Below are 22,506 nucleotides of genomic sequence, written 5' to 3' on the forward strand. Positions count from 1 at the left end.
CATACCCTATGTTGCAATGACACTTTTCATACAGGATGGCAGTCTTAAGACCCACTTTAAATAATAATAATAACAATCAGCAACCATTGACACATGTGAATACAGGCAATTCTAGCTGCACCTGTGGCAGCACCTCCAGCCTGTGGCAACACCTCCAGCCTCTGTGGTGCCCTCCCCTCTGGATGGCAGGGAAGAAGGATGCTGTTCCTTTGTCTATCCTGAACTCTCTTGCAGAGTTTTTCTAACTGTCTTTAAAAGAGACTATGTGTCTAAGAATTGTTTTTCACCTCACATAGGTGTAATAGCCTGATTTTATTCACTCATTTATTTATTTTAACTGAAATAAATACAGTTCTTGCAAACCAATCTTTATGGCTGGCTGGTTTGAGGCACTGGTAATAAGGAACCATGAGCAAGTTTCTTGAGTTGGTATAGCTGTAACTGGAAGAGGATACATGCTTACAATCTTGTTTGGCTTATATCACCTTGGGGGAATCTCAATGAGCCCAAATGGTAAAAATTGGCCACAGGAAAAGATGCAAGTTCCCTGGAAGCCCACAGAGCATCATTATTTATATGAAATGCTCTTGCCAAAAAGGAGCCTTCAGTCTAAATAAGAACTGAAAGAGAATGTGTGGATGTCGCAAAAATACAACAAGACACAAAACAAAGATGAACGAACAATGAATTAGTACAATAAACAGTGGCTGCCAGCTGTCTAGCTGCAGTGAAGTGTTCTCAGAAAGGCATGTAGTCTAGAAATCATATTTTCACTACATATCTGAATTCCTTAGATGCTGTTCTGCATCCATAATTAATTGTAGATGCGATTAATTTATATATTTATAAATTAAGTCTTATTTATATATTTTATATATATTTATATTTATTAAAAATGTATATATTTTTCTGCACTCAAATTTACTTCTAAAAAAAATGCCAGGGGTAAAATAAAAGACAAATAGTTGAAATGATGAAGATAATAGGGTTGTGTGAATCACCCTGAAAAATCAGACCAACCTGTCTACAACAGATATGATTCAGTGTGCCAAAGAAGAATGGATGTAATTGGCAAGGATCATTAGCTTCAACTTTGCTGTATCTGTGTGACCCACACTATGGAAATGGAATAAAGAAAATAATAGAATCTTGCCTCTGTATCACTAACAGGGGATACTTCTTTGTTTTGGTATAATATAGCATTGCTCAGCAAGATTTCAAGTAAAAGTCTGACAGCTTTGGTAAATGCTTATTAGATATTGTTTGAACCCAATCTTTATGGTCAGCAATAATTGCACTTCTACTACAAAGTTTCAGAGTGATGCACGATTCTCCTTGTGAGCGTTTGAGTCAGTCTACCAGTGAAATTACTTAGTCAAAACAAAACATTTTCTGAGACCGTAAAAATTTCATCTATTGGAACACTTCAAACAGATGTGTCAGCTTAACTACTGAAAGATTTTTGGTCTCAGTCCATGCAGTGTGTTCTGTTCCCTATTCACCTGACAACAGGTTTAACTGTTAAAAAATTGCAATTGGTATGTGTTATAAATGAAGTCTCAACTCAATCTGAATTTAGTAATATTCGTAAAAGGAATATTCATAAAAAGTATAAAAGGCAAATAAACAGTGCTGGGTGTGCGATGAGTCTATGCTCCACCAACATGCACACACAAACATCAAATATTCTAAATATACAGAACACTGCTTTACATACTAAACCCAAGTATGCTTATATATATGTACAATCAGGAAAGGTAACAAACAATCCTTTAAGTTTCATGACTTACTAAACTCGAGTATGCCTATACATATGTACAATTAAAAAAGGTAACAAACAATCCCTTAAGTTCCATTACTAAACAGTCTCCATTTTCCATTCCTTTTCTTGATTACAAACAAGTCTCCATTTTCCATTCCTTTTGAACAATATATCTTGCTTTAAGTTGTCAAGCAACTTGGTCTTCAGGCCCTATGTATCCCATTCTTCCCGGATCGAAGAAAAGCATATCCATCTCCTTTACAAGACCAACGATTCCTGGGTCAAAAGGCACATCCAGGTCACATCCAGGGGGCATAACAGCAAAGGCCTTCGATGGCTGTAGCAGCAGAGGGGTCAATGATGTAGCAGGCAGATCAGTAAATGTGCCCACAGCTCCCTTACTGTCTGGCAAATCACATGCTTCTGACTGTGGTCCCACAGGGCTCTTAAAGAGATTGCTCGTCAGGTGCCAAACAATCCCACCTCAACCTCGTCGTTTTTAGTTGCAGAGTTCTACACCTTGACCTCAATTTGGTCCCATGTTTCAGAGTCATAAACTGTCTGATTGTTAATAAAGGGAATAAGCTGTAAAGTTACCAGGACAGTCTTTGTTTCTAAGGACGTATGATTCCCCATAATGTGCAGCTGCTTAAAAGTGAGGGGAAGTTGTGTTCAGGTCCGCTTCTCTCAGCTCGACCTTCTCTCCAGCTCCAGTTTGCCTATTTCCAGCAACTTTCTACATGAGCTTCTCTGAGCAGTTTGCCAAGTTTGGCTGAACTTATCTTCATGAGGCAATCAAAGTGCCTGTTCCTGTCCTGGTCTCTGTTCTGCTAGCCTGTTCCTTTTCATTCCTTCTTTCTGCTTCTTTATTGATGACATAACTTCATCATCACATCGCGTTGCCTTCTTTTTTTTTTTTTTTTTTTTTTTTTTTTTAATCTTGAGGGCAGGCTCCCCTCTTATACCCTTCTCTCCACAGCAGTTCTTTTCAAAACAACTTTTCATTGGTGAAACAACTTTGAATGTAACAACAACAAACACCCAGAAACATCCATGTTGTAATGGCTGGAGAACAAGAGAACCATCTGGAGAACAAGAAACCGGAGACTGCATGGAGTCTCCTGAATTACCCTTCTTTGTTCCCTCTAAACTCTTTTATATTCCTGATGGCCTCATCGTTAAGAGTCTAATGTTATCTCAACCATGGGGTTTTCCAACCCCCATGGCCACACTCCCAAATCTCCCCCTTCTTTATTAATATCAACGATTTTCTGGACATGAATTACCACTCCATATATAACACTAGCTTACAGACAGTGATAATCTTTTCTAGAAAATGATATATATTGAAATCAAACTACAGGAGAATAAGTGCGGAAAAAAAAAAAAGAAAAAAATAAAATCCTACATGATGATGAGGAAAGAAATGAACAAATATTCATCTCCCACCAAACCTCCTTTTTATTTATTTATTTTTTTTGACCAGATACTTACTTTAGTATGTTTTGTTGTTACATATTATAAAGCATAGACTCACCATCAAAAGTAGTTGAAACAGCATCCAATAAACTTCTGTCTTCATTCCTCTTTTCTTTATTTACTAGCTTTAACAAGTCCTTTCATTTACATTAAAAAAAAAAAAAAAAAAAAAAAAAAAGGAAAATAATAAGTACCAATAATAAATGAAACACAAAGCAAGGGATTTTATAAAATTTTGGTGGAACTTCTTTGTGAATTCCCATAAGCCTATCTATAGAACATAAAACAGATTTTTTTTTTTTTTTTTTTCCTGAAAATGACATTTTTAAATGTTGGAAAAGAGACAGAGAATTATGAAACTTCAAGGTTGCTTCCCAACTATTTGAGATTATGTTATAGAATTAATATCCAATGGTGATCTTAGTGCAGATGGTTACACTGTATCTGTAACTACGGGGAAAAAAAAAAAAAAAAAAAAAAAAAAACAGGAAAAAATATGGAAATCAAGAAGAAAACCATGAGAACTAGGATGCTTTTAATTTCTTTGCAAACTATAGACTCAAGAATGATCTCATTTATTCATGGAAATAGTTTTTTTATTATTTATTTATTTGTTTATTTATTATTAATACTATTATTGCTGCTTGAAGACAGAACTGTTTCAGAGGAAAAGCACAATGAAATGTGAAATGTTAATTTTCACTGGGAAAACTAGTACTGTATGTGAGTGAAATAAATACTGTTATATATGGAGTAGTAATTCGTGTCAAGAAAATGGTTGATATTAATAAAGAAGGGGAATATTTAGGAATGTGGCCATGGGGGTTGGAAAACCCCATGGTTGAGATAACATTAGACTCTTAATGATGAGGCCATCAGGAATATAAAAGAGTTTAGAGGGAACAAAGAAGGGTAATTCAGGAGACTCCATGCAGTCTCCGGTTTCTTGTTCTCCAGATGGTTCTCTTGTTCTCCAGCCATTACAACATGGATGTTTCTGGGTGTTTGCTGTTGTTACATTCAAAGTTGTTTGACCAATGAAAAGTTGTTTTGAAAAGAACTGCTGTGGAGAGAAGGGTATAAGAGGGGAGCCTGCCCTCACGATAAAAAAAAATAAATAAAATAAAATAAAATAAAAATAAAATTAAAAAAAAAAAAAAAAAGGCAGCACCATGAAGTTACATCAATAAAGAATCAGGAAAAAGAAGTGAAGAGGAACAGGCTGGCAGAATGGAGACCAGGATGGGAGCAGGCACTTTGATTGCCTCATGAAGATAGGTTTGGCCAGACTCTGCAAACCGGTAATCTTACAGCTTATTCTCCTTATTAACAATCAGACAGTTTATGAGCCTGAAATATGGGACCAAACTGAGGTCAAGGTGTGGGACTCTGCAACTAAAAATGATAAGGTTGCAGTGGGATTGCTTGGCACCTGGCGAGCAGTCTCTGAGGCCTTAAAGAGACATGTGGGACCACAGTCAGAAGCATGTGGTTTGCTAGATAGTGAGGGAGCTGTGGGCTCCTTTACTGATGCGACTGCTACGCCATCACCATGCACCCCTCTGCTGCTACAGCCATCGAAGGCTTTTGCTGTTACGCCCCCTGGTGACCTGTATGTGCCTTTTGACCCAGGCCTATTGGCCTATTGACCACTTAAAGCAAGACATTGCTCAAAAGGAATGGAAAATGGAGACTGTTAAGTTATGGAACTTAAAGGATTGTTTACTTGGTTACCTATCCTGCTTGTATGTATGTATAGTCATACTCGGGTTATTATGTAAAGCAATGTTCTGTATACATGTATTTAGAATGTTTGGTGTGTGTGTGTGCATGTTGGTGGAGCGTAGACTCCCCACACACCCAGCGCTGTTTACTTGCCTTTTATACCTTTTATAGCTTTTATAAATTTTAGAAATATCTGTTTTATAAATATTACAATATTCAGATTGAATTGAGATGTCATTTATAACAATACCGTGGTGCAAATTTCTAAAATAAGAGTTTTGAAAATTTGCATACTTCTACTGAAAACATAAATGTCACTATTGCACATAGAAATCTGTGGTAAAGAAAGAGGTTTGCAATTCTTACTTCTTAGGTATATTTCTAGGAAAAGGTAGTGAAATCAGAATAGGAAAAGAAAAAATAAAAACTACAACAATGTTCAATAACATTACTAAAAATAAAGGTTAAATAAATATTACAGATAATATTTTTAAATAAATACAAAGAATTAGTGCTTTTTTGTTTGTTTGTTTGTTTACATGTTTATTTTTATTTAAATTACATATTAATTTTAATTATTACATGGTCAATAAGTCAGCAGTCAGAAGTCAGCAAGTCAGTGGACTTGCTCAGGTCATTAAGTAGTGGTGTACCTGCCTTGTTGTTTGTTGTGTTTTTTTTTTTTTACTATGAGAATGACCAAGCGCTGGCGCAGGTTATTCAAAGAGCTTGTGGATTCTCTATCTTTGCATATATTCAGAAGTAATCTGGACATTCTCCTGGAGAAGTGGCTTTTGTTTAAGCAGGGGGATGTTGTATAAGATGACCTCCACAGGTCGTTTTATTATTATTATCATTATTATTTATTTATTTATTTAAAATTGCAGATGCTAAGATTTAATGTTTGGATTTGCAGTGTATTTGAAAATTCTCAACCTTGTTGAGAATTCTCAACATTCATATTTGTGTTCTCAAAGTTCTTTGTGAAAAGAGAGTTTACTTTGAAAATTTATTTTTAATTGTCATATTAAAAATGTTATATTACAGGTTAATGTGGAACATTTAAATTGTTCAAGGGTGACCTGCTGTATGGAGGGAGGAGAAGCGCTATTTAATCTTCCATTTTGCAACAAATCAAAATGCCACTCTAAGTACTTACAGGGTATTATTAACCAAAGAAAACCACATGGGAGGCTGAAAGATTTGTAGAAGTCAGCAGCAAGAACATTATCCAAGTAAACAGCCAAACAAATTACATCAGCAGATGGAGATAATGTACCCTAAGTATAAAACCCACAATGACAAATAACAGGACATGGTGTCTGGAAAAATAAATAGATAGGTAGATAGGTAGATAGATAGATAGATAGATAGATAGATAGATAGATAGATAGATAGATAGATAGATAGATAGGTAAAATAAAATAAATATATATTTTTAGGTTTACTTTCTTGTTTCATAAAAAGTAGTAAAAGTGGTGATGGTTTTAACCTAGATATCAGGTAGACCCCCACCCAGTCACTTGCTCACTCCCTTACAGCAGGTTGTGAGAGAGAATCAGAAGGATAAAGTGAGAAAACTTGAAGGTCAACATACAAATGGTTTAATAACAGATACCTTGCGGAACAGCAAACAAACAAACAAAAAAACTCATCTGCAATTTTAAAGTTAAGCACGATGTCATACAACATGCAATATCCCTTTGGTCAATTTGGGTCAGCTGTCCCATCTGTACACCCTCCCAGACTATTACCAGATACCCAACCTATTCCTTGAGGCAGTAGAACGAGAAACAGACATTGCTTTGATACTGTTCAGCAATAGATAAAATATTAGCTTGACATAGACACTGTTTTGGTCACAAATCTAAAACACAACACCACAAGACTTTCAACTCTACCACAAACAAACCCAGTGCAGTCTCACTAATTTAAATCCAGTTAAATGTGACAGCTATGAGTCTGATACACTTCAGTTAGTAATTAGAGATACCTCTCTTATTAAGAGTAGGAAAAGGGGGTTGAGGGGGGTTGTGGGGGGAGGGGGAAGGGAGAGGGAAATGAAGAATGGGAAAAGGAAGAAAGAAAAAGTAAAAATAAATCAGAATAGAAAAAATTTTAATAAAAATTGAAAAAAAAAAAAAAAAAGAATCCTTCACTATCACAGCCAGCTGGAGACCTTAAAATTACTACAGAAGATATAGTTACCATGAAATTATGTGGAGCCAAATCACTTTTTTGTTTGTTTGCTTGTTTTCCCACACTCAGATAATTTAAATTAACAACATTCTTTGTGAAAACTTGTAATGGTCTTTAAACAAAATAAGAGTAGAAACTTCATTCAGATTCAGGTATGTAGTGAGATCTGTTTTTAATGCTCATGAGTAGCACATTTTAAATGTTAGACTAATTTCTGTTTTTAACTTCTCTTCTGAATTCAGTTACATCATTTAATTTCTTTGTTTAAAATTTCCAGCCCTGATTTTCTTCTTGCATTATGTCTGTTTGGTTTCTTCAACCATAAGCCTATTAATACACATTATTTAACTCTGTTATCATGAACTCCTGTTGATTTATAACCTGTATTTAAGATAAACTCTTTTGAGTGTAAATACCTCATAATATTGCTGATTTCTTATTTCAACATATTTCAGATTGAGACCTTTCCTTTTTTTTGTTCCTACCATAGAAATATAAATGATTCTTACATTATGATGCAACAGTGCAGAACCTATGTTACTACAGCAAGTATTAAAAAGGAGCAGGGGAGTGAACTTATGAAGGAAAAATGAAAAGTCAAGCTAAAATTTGGAGAGGTGAAGTCCTACAGTAAAGTTTTGCTCAGATTTCTAAGTATGCGAACAAAGGACAAGGGTGTGAGGCCAGTAATAAAAAAGTAAACTATAGTCTTAGATTATTAACTATATTAACTAAGATATTAACTATATTAACAAAGATATTAACTGTCTTATGCAAATAACAACTTGCAAATAAGTTATCAAATAAAGTTGTTATCTTGCAAATAACAACTGACTGTTGTTATTTGCATTTTTTGATTATTCTTATTTCTGGCTCTACGATGTTATTCTTGATAACTAGTCTTAATTAAGACTAGCCAGCAAGTCTTGATAGCAGTAACATTCTTGTGATCACCTTATCTAATTTAGTTTACGGTGACCCACAGTCTTCAATAGGAGAGGTGCTCCAGCCCTCTCATCATCTTTGTGGTCCCTCTCCGCACCCATTCTAACAGATTGACATCCTTCTTGTGCTAGGGGCCCCAGACCTGGATGTAGTGGGGCCTCACAAGAGCAGAGCAGAGAGAGACAATCATCTCCCTTGACTTGTTGGTCATGCCTGTGTTGATTCAGCCCAGGATATGGCTGGCCTCCAGTGTTGCAGGCACACTCTGCTGGCTCATATCAAGATATTTTTCCGCTAGAATCCCCAAGTTCTATTCAGCAGGTTTGCTCTCAGAGTTCCTCTCCTAGCCTGGTATTGCTGCAACCCAAGTGCAGCAATCTGCACTTAGACTTGTTAAACCTTTGAGGTTCACGTAGGTTCATTTCTCCAGCTTGCCCAGGCCCATTTGGATGGACCTTCCTTCTGTTATATCAACTGCACCACTTAGCTAGTGTTATATGCAAACTTGTTGAGGGTGCACTGAATCCCACTGTCTGCATCATTAATAAAGATATTAAACAGCACTAGTCCTAGAACAGATCCCTGAGGGACATGACTCATCGTTGGCCTCCACCTGGACATAGAACCATTGACCACCATTCTCTGGGTATGGACTTCAATTCCATTCCTTATTTCTTATTAATGGTCCACTCAACAAGTGGTCCACCCATCTCTCCAATTTGGAGACCAGCATGTCATGTGGAACCACGTCAAAGACTTTACAGAATTCCAGGTAAAATAACATTGGTTAGTCTTCCCTTGTCAACTGATGTAGTCACTTCATTGTAGAATGACACCACATAGGTCAGGCATGGTTTGCCCTTGGAGAAGCCATTTTGGCTGTCCCAGATCATCTTTTTGTCTTGCATGTGCCATGACATTGCTTACAGGAGGATCTTTTCCATGATCCCCCTTTCTAACTTTTTTAAAATTAGGAATGATGTTTCACTTTTTCCTTGTTAATAAACAGTTGCTTACTAAATAAATAAATAATCCTTTGTTGTTGTTGTTGTTTGGTTTGGCTTGGTTTGGTTTTTGTTTTGTTTTAAATGGAACAGGGAAGAGTCTGAGAACTGTTTGCTTAGTGTCCTTAAACTGTGTATTAGTCGACCTGTGAAATGGTATTATCAGCTAACTATTACTCTTGTTTTCCTTACTTCTTCTTTTCTTCTTGCTCTTGTTACTCCTTTCAACATATTTTTAAGTTTGCTTTTAGAATACACTGTAATATTGATATTGCAAAATAATGTTCTGCTTTTAGTAGGACATTAAAACACTGTCCTATTATAGTTGTGTCCTACTAAATACTATATATTAAACACACCTTAATCTTTTCAGAAGCACTAAGAAAGGCCCAGACCTTACTGTTTGGATCAACTTGGTTAATGAAGCATTACAAAGAAAGTGGTAAGTTTATCTCAATTTTTAAAATAAATGTTGTGAGGTTTTGTTTTTGTTTGTTTGTTTGTTTTTGGGGGGAGGGGGGGGGTGGAGGTGGGGGAAAAGTGACTTGAGACCAGAGCAGAAAAGATTAAGCAGCAGAAAACAAAACAACACAAAATTGGATAGAACAGCTTGTTCCATGCAATTTGAAAGAAGTTTATGAAGAGTAGTCAGCATGGATTCACTAAGAGGAAATTGTGCTCAACCAACCTCATTGCTTTCCATGATGGAATTTCCAGATGGGTTGATGAGGGAGAGCAGTGCATGTCACTGACATAAAGTCAAACCTTGATTTTAGTAAGGCTTTTGATACTGTCTCCCATGATATCCTGTTAGCAAAGCTGAGAAAGTGTAGGATAGATGAGTGGAAAGCAAGGTGGGTTGAGAACTGGCTGACTGGCCAAGCTCAGAGGGTGGTGATCGGTGGCACAGAGTCCAGCTGGAGACCTGTGACTAGTGGTACTCCCCAGGGGTCAGTGCTTGGTCCAGTTCTGTTCAACATCTTCACTGACAACTTTGATGAGGGAATAGTGTCCACCCTCAGCAACTAAAATGATGATACAAAGCTGGGACGAGTGGCCAACATGCTAGAACGTTGTGTTACCATTCAGTGAGACCTGAACATGCTGGAGAGCTGGGCAGGAAGTAACCAGATGAGGTTTAACAAGAGGAAGTGTAGAGTCCTAAACCTGGGAATAAATAACTGCATGTATCAGTACAGGCTGGGGGATGACCTGCTGGAGAGGTGCTCTGAGGAGAAGGACCTGGGGATCCTGGTGGACAACAGGTTGGCCATGAGCCAAGAGTGTGCCCTGGTGGCCAAGAAGGCCAATGGGATGCTGGGGTGCATTAAAAGGAGTGTGGCCAGCAGGTCAAGGGAGGTGATCTTCTTCCTCTACTCTGCCCTGGTCAGGCCTTACCTGGAGTACTGTGTCCATTTCTGGGCTCCCCGGTACAAAAAAGACAGGGATCTCATGGAAAGAGTCCAGAAGAGGGCCACAAAGATGGTACAGGGCCTGCGACATCTTCCCTATGAAGAAAGGCTGAGAGACCTGTGTCTGTTCAGCCTTGAGAAAAGAAGACTGTGAGGGGATCTTATTAATGTTAAATAAGTTTAACATTAAGATAACGTAATCTAATATAAGATTAAAGTATCTTAAGTGCGGGAGACCGAGGGATTTGGCCAACCTCTTTTCAGTGGTCTGTGGGGAGAGGACAAGGGGCAATGTCCGTAAAATGGATCACAGGAAGTTGAACCAATGAAACCAGTATGCGAAAGAACTTCTTCATTGTGAGGGTGACGGAGCACTGCAACAGGCTGCCTAAGGATATTGTGCAGTCTCCTCTGGAGATATTCAGGACCTATTGGGATGCCTACTTAATGCAACCTGCTCTAGGGAACCTGCTTTGGCAGGGTGGTAAGACCCGATGGTCTCCAACCCCTACAACTTGTTGATTCTGTGATTTTCTCGGGTTTTAGTGTGAGGCTTGGTGATGATCTCAAGTCACTGAGGCAGGCTCTGCAATTGCCAATGATAATCACAGAATCACAGAACTGTAGAGGTTGGAAGGGACCTTGAAAGATCATCGGGTCCAACCCCCCTGCCAAAGCAGGTTCCTCAGAGCAGGCTGCCCAGGTAGGTGTCCAGAACACCAAGAAAGTCAGAGAGACAAAGTTCTATATAGCATTGGTATCTTTCTATGGAACACCTAGAAGAACCCTCAAAGAAAATGAGAATTCAGTAAGACAGCAATATGACTGTTCAGCATTTTGATTTGCACTACTCCATCAACTGTGGCTTGATGGAGGACCAGTTCACGTCTGTTTGCAGCTATCTGTGCAGAAAGTCTCTTAAAGTCTCATTCAGGGAATAGTCAGTTAAGAAAGCCTTATGTAAATCTATCATCTACCTATCTTTCATATCTATCTATTTATCTATCTATCTATCTATCTATCTATGATTTATTTTTTTCTGCATTAGTCCAAAGTGTGGTGTCTTGTTATTGTTTTTCTTTTGTTTTTATTGTGGTTTTTGTTTTCCTGTGAGTGAAAACAATGTGCTAACAACAACACCATCAACAACAACAAATTACTCGTACATGCAATGTTCACATATGCAATAATTGTGATGCTCACAAAAAATAAATTAATTAATTAATAAAAATCCATGGTAAAGTTAATATAGCAGAGGGGAAAGAGAGGGGATAGCTGTATGTTATGATGAGTTTAAATGTATATCGTTATGTATTTTATTTTTTCTTTGAATCATAGAATATCCCAAGTTGGAGGGGACACTCACGGTTCATCAAGTCCAACTCCTAGATCATGACAGAGGAGAATACTGAGAAATCTTATAAGAAATCTTATTATCATAATTTTTTTTAAAGACAACACAAAGTGTTTCTGAGAAATGAATGATTGTATAAAATTAACTCTCTTAGATTGCTCATACAACTGTATAAGAAGTGAAAATATGAAAAATTCATGTCCAAACAGCATTTGGGAATAAGGACAGGGATGATCCTTTCTTCCGGATCTTTAGAACATAAAAATGAATTAATGAATGAAATGAAATGTTTGTCTGTTCTTCCAGGAATAAATGTGTTATTCTTCTGTTTCTTTATTTTGTTTAACCTATAGTCGTTTCTTATTATTAGATTGTTGAAGGATATGAGAAAAACATTCTTTTTGGCTGATCAACAAGATCAGCAATACATTCACAGTAACTACATGACAAAAATAAATTAAAAAAAAATAATCAATCACACTGGAGCACATTGAGCTAGTCGTTACCTTCTTAAATCAGAATACCTCTAAGCACAAGAAGTAAGCAGCCTGTGTCCTTCAGTTGCACTACAGGTAAGCATCAGACCACTTCAGACATGCCTGATAAAATCAATTTTGGACTATTATTTCATACAATGTGAGTTGGATTTCAGCATCTGATATTTGGTAGCATGATACTGTGGTTGTTTCTGATATCGCCAGAGATTGTCTTCCATTTGTATTCAGCTGATGGCATCCACAGAGAAACAGAGAATGTCAATATCATCCCAACAGTGCTTCTGTTCTTATGTCAGTGGTAAGGTGAGTCCCATGTGTCCCAGAACCGTGACCAGAATGGCATCTGATGTATCTTGGCAACAGTTTGCTGACACTTTGATGCTGAACATTAGCTTAGACCTGTAAGCACACATATGTTTTTTGTTTTAAAGAGGCTGGGAAGACTCTTCTTCTATTAAACAATATGTCTACATCTTCTGGTGTAGTAAAGTTTTACTCAAATTTTCCTTCAATATTTTCAAACTAATACCAAGAATTAGCCCAATACAATCCAATGGCCAGCTGAATTACCATATGAGAACTTATAGTTTGCTCAGAAGACAGTTATTTGTTTATTTGTTTATTTATTTATTTTTCTGAATTTTATATATATACAGTGTTGTAGTACTTTAGGATAAAATATACCTGGATTCTCTTATTGTGTCTTGAGACTATCCTTCCAAGTAAACAAATTCTGGTGTCTTCATACTAAACAATTTAAAAGATAGGTTTGGTTTAGAGGTCGACACATTTTTAACTCAGCCAAACTACTCTCTCACACACAAGAGCTTAACACTGTATAAAATATTTAAAAGAACAATGTAAGACAATGTGCTGGTGTCTTTATCAACCCAGTAGTAAGATGAGCAGATTAGACAAGTGAAGACAGACTGGTTTTCTTCAGTCAAACCATTAATGGAGAAAAGAACAGTGTTACTGTTGGCTTATAACAAGATTGAGAAGTAGGCCCACATGAACCTAATAAAGTTCAACAAGTCCAAGTGCAAGGTGCTGCACCTGGGCCAGGGCAATCCCAGACATGAGTCCAGACTGGGAGAAGAACTCGTTGAGAGCAGCCCTGCGGAGAAGGACTTTGGGCTTCCAGTAGACAGAAAGCTCAACAAGAGCCAGCAGTGTGCACTTGCAGGTGAACTGCACCCATGATTGCATCAACAGAGGAGTGGCCAGCATGTCAAGAGAGGGGATTGTCCCCCTCTGCTCTGTCCTTGTGAGGCCCCACTTGTAATGGGGCTATACACAGGTCTGGGGCCCCCACTGCAAGAAAGATGTGGTTCTGTTAGAACAAGTCCTTCCAGAGGACATTCTTCTTTCCAGAGAAGAGACATGAAGTTGTTCAGAGGTTTGTAGCACCTCTCCCATGAAGACAGGCTGAGAGAGTTGAGGCAGTTCAGCCAGAAGAGTTAAAGATTCTAGTGTTACCTTATTGCAGCTTTTCAATACTTAAAGGGGGCTTATAAAAAAGATGGAGAGTGTCTTTTTGCTTTGACAGACAATGTCAGGACAAAGGCGAATGCCTTTAAATTAAAGAGAGGAGATTTAGATTATGTGTTAGGAGGAAGTTCTTCACTCAGAGGGTGGTGAGGCACTGGAACAGGCTGCCCAGAGAAGTTGGAGATGACCCATCTCTGGATGTGTTCAAGACCAGGTTGGATAAGGCCCTGGCCAACCTGATTTACTGGGTAACATCCCTGCCTATGGCAGAGGATTGGAACTAGATGATCTTCAATGTCCCTTTCAAACCAAGGTGTTACATGATTCTATGATAAGTGTGTTACCCTATATTTCTACTAACTGCTGTAATCACCAATTCAGAATCACAGTAGCCAATAATAGTGCAAACTTGCCTGCTTGTTGCAGCTGTGCTGAAAGGCTGGCATAGCGTTGCATATGTATCTTATGTTTACTAAATAGAATTAATTATGACTATTTCAGTGACTTGATTTGCACAAGAACTTATTAAAAACTAGGACCTCTGCAATCCATCCACAGCCACATAGATACAGTGTGTACTGGAAGGTAACTGCATGTCTTAATAAATAACCTTATAAAAGTTAAAAGTCAGCATTTACTGTAGTTGCTAAAATAAAATCTTGTTAATGTAGTGCTGTGGTATTGTAAGGTTAACTGCATTCTTCCCAGTATGAAGCTAAAATTAGCCCTTTAGTTTTATATTGACAGAAAAGCTGAGCAATCTCTGGATAACTTTAAAGCATTTTACACAGTTTGCTGGCTGCAATACCTACCAAAGTCAGAGTTTATTTGAGAACTGACATGTTGTTTTTCTGAAGCATTCTGTTTCATGGGTGGCATTCACATTGCAATGAATTAGTTATGACACTTTACCGTCTTGCATTGTGATATGCCAGCATATAGTAGAAAGCTGCATTTCATCACACAAATTGTTACAATGTACATGCACCCTGAAACATAACGTGAAGGAAAGAGCACTGGCAGATTTACCCTTTAACTATTACTATCTGGTCTGAAATCAAAAGGGAAAATGAGAGCAGACAGTACCATAATTTAACAAGTCACATAATTATTTCTGAATAGCCAGACACACCTGTGGAATCAATGAAGTATTCCCATTTCTTTCCTAGGTTTTCATTTATGACTATGAGTATCAAACGTGACAGGTGATGACACAAATATTTCTCTTTATACTGTATATGGTATTAGTATAATTAGTAGTGTCATTCATAATAACCAAGCATAGCAAACAACTGATATTCTTGCCATTAAGCAACACTAGTGCAGAAACAACAGCAATGAAAGAACAAGAACATTCTATGCAAAGGTATCTGGAATCAGTTTTTTAATTGTATATACGAAGATTTCTGTAACAGAATCTTTCATAATACTTTAATGTCAAATATTGTAAGCAACTCCACGATGATACAACTATATTTTATATGTAAACTGATAACTGTATATTTATACATAATACATATAAATATATATAGAACACTTGTACACATTTTGGGGTCAGTTTGATAATGATATAGTTGCCAGTGGCAGCTGAAGACTACTGTTATTGTTGTTATTATTTATTACTTATTATTTATTTATTTATTATTCATTTATTTACTACATTTTTTTTTAAATTTTTTTCTTTAGCAGGCTGTTGTATAATTATTTCATGGATAGTCTACTTTAAGTCAATCCAATTACTCAGGAAAGAAGGCAACCACTAATCACTGGAAAGTCTAAAGACAGCAAAACACTCTAGTCATACATGAGTATCTGATTAATTCTATTTTTAGCAGCCCTACTATTTGCTCGTCTTATTAAAGTGTACAGACTATGGTGGAACTCCTTAGAAATCACCAACCTGTCTGGTTAGGAGCTCATAAAGTGAGCAGACACAATGCATGGAAGATAGAAAACAAAACAAAACAAAACAACAACAACAACAACAATAATAAAAAAATAATGGTAACATCCTCCCCATTTTACAAATCACAGAAAGCTGTGCCTCCATTTACAAATTATATATGTGTCAAAGAGATGAGTTCAGCTTAGATCTTCTGAATCTCACACACAAAAATACCCTTCTATGTACTGAGAGATAAAACTGTACATCTTTAGGCAACTGGTTTACAGCTGGTGTAAATTCACACCAACAGGAAATTACTAAGAGCTGTTAATTCCTTAGCAGGCTATGTTCAGTGACATGATGAAGAATTCTTTGTAGGCAGATGTCCACAACACAGAAGTGTCATTATTAGCTCCATTTGATATCCTCTTTTTTATTCAGTTTTAAGCCAGGATTCGTCTGAGCTTAGGACCTCTTCTCCAAAAAGGAATTATTGACAATAAAGTATCCAAAAAAAAAAAAAAAAAGGAGGTGGACAGAAGGGAAGCAATCTATTTGGCCTGAGCTGTAGCTCTTCTGTTGCAGCCCACTGTGGTGTTGAGCTAGTTCTTTCTGTCAATATTGAAACCATTGGAAAGAAAATATTTTACAAATAATATTCAATTAACTAATGGAATTTAAAATGATGCTAAGTGGTGCTCATGGGTCATGAGAATATAGAAAAATACCCTTCCCTGTCAAAGATTTGCAGAGCTGAGTGCTGCCAACTTTTGACATGAATAAGAAGGAACTTTGATAAAAGTGTGAAAAAAATGAGCCATGAAATGTTTGGTTAAAATATTTTTTTGTCAATGCATAAATAATTAACAACATCCTTTAACAACATTAATGACTGCTTATGCACCTGTTGCTTTTTGGCAGCTATCAGCAAAACAGTACAGCAGTTTTGAAATAAACCAAGTATCTTGTATTCTTTGAAAAATGTCAGTGGATCTATAGTATAAAGCAAACCACTAAATCTATAAACAAGAGTTTCTGGGGGATGGAAACCTCACTCCTTCCCACTCCTTCCAGTTTGATGATAGTGTCAGTGATAGGTGCCCACAGCCTGGAGAGAGGACATGGGTCAGCAAGGAATCACCTGAAGAGCAGCACAAAGAAAAATACGTTTGAATTTTGAGCCCTCTTGGCATTTAAGCTCCTATAATAGTATGGGAGAAAAATTAAGAAATATTTACTTCATAGAAGAGACAGGGAGAAGGGTAGTATTTACACACTGATTTTGATTTTACATTTCCTTATGTAATGCAGTTAGTTTGTGTTAAAAATGTTGTTTCTGAAATATAATCTTTTGCTACAGATGCCTCCTGACAATTATGACATCATTACAGCTGGATATCTGACAAGCAGAAGAATTTAGGAAAAAAACTATTTTGTCTTTGCAAAGTGTTTGACGATATGTCTGGGATCAATGGCAAATGAAATATCTCTGCATCTGTAAGAGGAAGAAGAGTATGTAGTTGCCTTTGCTTTGTTCCTGGCTATGAAAATGACATGTTACAGCTAGAAGGAGATTCCTTAGCAAAATAGATTTTACTCAGGGAAGCAATTCTATTGAAAGTGATACATATCCTCCTGATAAGTATTCCAGAATCTGTCTAAAGATCAAAGTGAATAAAAAGGTTTTCTGTGATTCAGTTTGGTCAACTTGCATTAGACACCAACAGAGATAATGATAAGCCCGTTGTCATGAGTAAAAACACAAGGGAAAAATATCAGCATTTCTTCACTTGCACAGTGTACAATAACTTACCGGTTGCACTATTAACGATTTGAATTTTGCTAACCTTTTTAGCCCGTTATTATGTGGGCTAACTTCTAAAAAGCAATTTAATAATGTGAATGTTTCCTACATTCATCGGGACATTAAATGGAAAATATTTTTCCAAAAACAAACAAACAAACAAGCAAACAAACAAAAAGCTACAATATACTGTATGAAATTTATAATATCTGGCTGTGCTGCTTTCTGAAATGTAATTTATGACATTTTCATTACAGTTGTAAATTAACATGTAAAGTTTTTCAACTACTGCATCTGTTTAAAAAGGCATCCCGAGTACCTCACAGTGCAATTCAGTCATTGTCAGGTTCATTGGTATATGTAACTCTTCAAGAATTACTCTTTATGTGCTATTTTCAGTGAACTTGAGGAAAATATTCCCAGTAATTTTCAAAGGAATGAGATCTGGTTCATTGCTTTTCAATATTTTTTATCTCTACCACAACAACAGTCAGTTTTTACAGGCATACAATTAAGGGATTGAAAAACAGGTTTGGTCAAGGCATTAACTGAAAGAAACATAAACCATTGAAACATAAGTCAGTATCCTTAAATTTGAGTAGAATGTAAACCTAAGTCTGCACCTAGTCATTCCAGGGAAAGAGAAAAATACTAATTACCTTGTTGAATGTTAATATACTATGAAGCATCCCTGTACTGTTTCTGTCAAACCTAACTGTCCTTGTGGTGTGTTTGAACTTTGCATTATAGGTTATAAACTTTTGATATATAGTCATTGAAAACAGACAGGAAAGAAAGATAGAAATATTTGTTTTATCTTTTTTGGTTTATATAGCTTATCTGATTTTTGTTTGTTTGTTTGTTTGTTACTTTGGTAGGTTATTTAACAACATGTTGTTATTTAACCACTGGATTGGTAGTGAAAGTTACAATTGCTCTCCAAAATTACCATTCTCTGTCATATTAAACTCTTAAATGATCATGTATCTCATACTTTTCAAGAGTAATTATTTATTATATTGTTTCCTTGTGATAATAAGAGTTTTTTTATAAGTGTTTCACAGAGTATTCAAATAAATAAAATAAAAATTAAAATAAAAGAGGATCACTTGAAACATTTCCGTTCTAAGTATCTATCTTTCCAGTAGCTGATCCTTTACAGCACTCCTGAGCAACATTTGATGATTACCTCAATTAAAGGAAGTGTTATCACCAAAGCAGCTGACAGCATTAAAGACTTTGTAAGAATAGCATAATGAGTATAGATTCTTGAATAGTGGATCCATGAGGTGATGCTAAAAGGAATACATATTATTTATTCTTTGCTTTAAACATTTTAAAATTTTAACTAGGCTTTAAAAGGCCCAATAAAAATGAATATAACTTCAATTTAACCAAAATGAAATCTAAAGTCATAAATGCTCCTTCATATAAGATACAGCAGAAAAGAAGGATAATTTAATTTAAGTTGGATAAATAGTAGGTGTAGAACAGATTTTCTTCCCTGTATATGTGCATGTATGTATATGAGAGATGTTGTAATTATTAATCTGCAAATATTAATCAGGGAAAAAAAATCAACAAACAAAAGAAAACAAAACAAAACAAAACAAAACAAAAAAAACAACACAACAACACATCTAAATAATGTGCAATTACCAAAAAGTGGCTCTAATAATTACTTTATTCCACAGGCATACTGACATTGTAAATGAAGATAAATGTTTTCTTGGATTGTTCAGGAATTTCCCAGCAAAAGCACTGGGTAACCAGACTCAATTTACACCAGCTATGCCTCAGTAAAATATGTTTTTCCTATTATTTTTTTCAGAGTTAAAAAAAAAAAAAAAAAAAAGATAATCATAATAATTTGCTGGTATAGAATCGTTGTCATGAGTTCTTTAAAGGCAAATCTAAGAACTAACAGTAACAAAATGTTTGAATTCCTGGATTGAACTTGAGTACTAAAGCACAGAAAATATGAATGGATTGGACTGTTATCTGTGTTTATGTAATGTGCAAAAATTACAGGCTACAGGACGGGAACTCACTTTTGTTGCTGATCTTGTTGTTCTTGCTTTTATTGATCATTGCTTACTTTACTATGATACTGATCTTGTCAGTCTCTAATGGTTTATTTCTTTACCAAATATGATCTGATATTCCAAAGCTCTTGCAGTCACACAGTTTATTTTCCTGACCTTCTGTCAGAGCTCACATGAACAAGAGCAAATTAATCTGTCCAACTGTCTCATTATACTAAATGTCTATATAATCCATGAGGAGATTAGAAAACCTTCTTTGAAGAGCTATATAGCCTTCAGTGACCTATATTAAAAAGAGTTGTGGTAAATCAGAAATCAGCATCAGAAGGTTTTCTCTTTGCAGTGATCCTCCTTTTCACTGTAAATAGTAGAACAACCAGAATTGTCTTGGTTTCAGCTAGGATAGAATAAATTTTCCTCCTAGTAGCTGGTATGGTGCTATGTTTTGGATCTAGGATGAGAGTAATGTTGATAACACACTGATTTTTTACTTATCTCAGAGCAGTGCTTACACTAAGCCAAGGACTTTTCAGCATCTTGCTCTGTCCTGCCAGTGGGCAGGCTGGGAGTGTAGCAGGAGCTGGGAAGGGACCAGAAAAGCTGACTCAAACTGCTCAAAGGGGTATTCCATACCATCTGATGTCATGCTGAACAATTACTATGGGGGGGCTGGCAGTGTAATATGACAGTGTAATATGAAAGGTTATATATGACATGAACTCAGTGTCTTAGGAGATTGTTAATTATTGTACAAGAAGTAAATAAAGCTTTCTTTCAAAAAATTATGATGTTAAGGTATGTCAGACACATGCATATATCTCCCCCAGCTTCAAAACCTGTGTGTCTACAAAAAAGAGCTGCTGGGGAAGGGGAACCTCAATCCATCCTACTCCTTCAAGTTTGATGCTAGCATCAGTGATAGGTGCCCACAGCCTGGAAAGGGGACGTGGGTCAGCAAGGAATCACCTGAAGTGCAGCACAAAGAAATTCAAGCCACTCTAGCCAATAAGTCTGCTAAATGTCTCTGTGCTAACATCTGTATCATGAGGAATAGACAAGGGGATTCAGCAATGTACACGTCTCATGAGGGCATGTGTACATGAGGGCTATTATTATTACAAATATAATATAACACCTTATTATTATTACAAAGATGTAGAATGGCTCTCATGAACCTGGGTATCAGGGGTGGTTTAGGTTGGAAATTAGGAGACATTTCTTCTCAGAAAGAATAGTCAGGCATTGGAATGGGTTGCCCAGGGAGGCACTGGCGTCAGCATCTGTTTGAGGAAATGTTGGACTTGCCGTTTAGGGACAGTTTAGTGGGTGGCATTGTTAATAGGGTGATAGTTGGACCAGACGACCTTGGAGGTCTTTTCCAACCTTTTCAGTCTTTCAAGATTCTACAGATATATGATTCTATAATCACAGAAAAGAACCTGTCTCCATCCTGTTTGCAACATCCATTCATGCATTTCCATACATTGATATGGTGCCCCCTGAGTCTTCTCTAGGCTGAAGAGTCCCATCTCTCTCAGCCTTTCTTCATACGAGAGATTCTCCAGTCCCTTCATTATCTTTGCTGGACTCTCTTCAGTATGTCTGTGTCTCCCTGAGAAGCCCAGAACTGGATCCAGTACTCCAGGGGTGGCTTCATCGGTGCTGAGAGTAGGGAATAATTAACTCCCTCGACTTACTGGAAATACTTTGCTTAGTGAAGCCCAGGATACTATTATTTTTCTCTGTGGCAAGGGCACACTGCTATCTTATGGTCAATGGGTGTCCCACCAGGACCCCAGGGTAGTTTTTTTTGAAAAGCTGTTTTCCAGCTCGGTGGCCCCCTGTATTTATCGGTGCAGAGGGTTATTCCTCCCCAGGTGTGGGATTTTGCACTAGCCGAACTTCATGTGGTTCCTACTAGCCCATTTCTCTATCATGTCAAGGTCCTGCTGGGTGGCAAAAAAATCATCTGATTTAATTGCCAATTCCCTCAGGTTTGTGTCATCTGCAGTCTCACTGAGGACACATTTCGGCCCAAAGGCAGCACATTAACGGAGATTAAACAGACCTGAGTTTGGTATTGTCCCCTGGGGTACTCCACTAGCCTCCAACTAGACTTTGTGCCACTGACCTCTACCCCATGGGCTCAGCCACTCAACCGGTTTTCAGTCCACCTCACTGGCTGCTTATCTAGCCCATACATCAACAGCTTTTCTACAAGGATCTTTTGGGGACAGTGTCAGAAGCTTTACTGAAGTCCAGAGAGACGATATCCACTGTTGTCCTCTCATCCATCAGGCTGGTCATTTCATTATAGAACTTTATCAAGTTGCTCAAACATGACTTTCCTTTGGTTAATCCATGCTGACTCCTCCTGATGATTTTTGTACTCTTCATGTGCTTGGAAATGGATTCTGGGAGAAAGTGCTCCATCCCCTTCCCAGGGACTGAGGTGAGGATGACTGGCCTCTTTACTCCCCAGGCAGTCCCTCTTGCCCTTCTTGAAGATAGGAATGACATTTGCTTTCTTCCAGACCCCAGGCACTTCTGACTTCTCCCACTCACCATGATTGATCAAGGGTTATGAAGAGTAGCCTCACAATGACATCTACCAGTTCTTGTGGGTCAACCAAGGCAACACCTCAGGAAAGAAGAGCAGAGCAAGACAGAGATTTGGTCTGAAGTAACCATAGTGAAGCTCATGGACAGCCCTGGTTGCAGTGACCAGGAGTGAAGGAGGCAACACAACAAGCTCTCCACTTTGGAGTTTGGGAGAGTAGGATTTACCTTTTTCAGGGATCTGCTTGGTAGATTACCATGGTCAAAGCACTAGAAAGAAGAGAGGCCCAAGAAAGAGAGAGTGAAGTCTACAGAGGGTGGAAGCGAGGATAAATAGTCTGGGAG

The sequence above is a fragment of the Anas platyrhynchos genome, chromosome Z (assembly GCF_047663525.1).
Source record: "Anas platyrhynchos isolate ZD024472 breed Pekin duck chromosome Z, IASCAAS_PekinDuck_T2T, whole genome shotgun sequence".
NCBI classification, from domain to species: Eukaryota; Metazoa; Chordata; class Aves; order Anseriformes; family Anatidae; genus Anas; species Anas platyrhynchos.